Here is a 240-nt window from a genome sequence, read left to right as displayed (position 1 = left end):
TTTCAGGTATCATCACCCCCACCCCTCCCCCACCCTAATTTTGCAAAACTCAGGTATAAGAAGGGAGGCAGACCACTCACCTGGGCAAGATTTCAGAATTTCTACTCAGACTTCTTCAAAGCCCAAGGAAATAGTCTTCCTAAAACTCCACTTCTTCTGAGCCTGCCCTTGTGGAAAGGGGAGAGGAACAACTTAGTGGCTTTGAAAGTGACTTAGGGAGACCCGGGAAGTGACTTCCTT

The sequence above is a fragment of the Balaenoptera musculus genome, chromosome 10, assembly GCF_009873245.2.
Source record: "Balaenoptera musculus isolate JJ_BM4_2016_0621 chromosome 10, mBalMus1.pri.v3, whole genome shotgun sequence".
NCBI lineage: Eukaryota > Metazoa > Chordata > Mammalia > Artiodactyla > Balaenopteridae > Balaenoptera > Balaenoptera musculus.
This window is presented reverse-complemented; position numbering follows the sequence as displayed.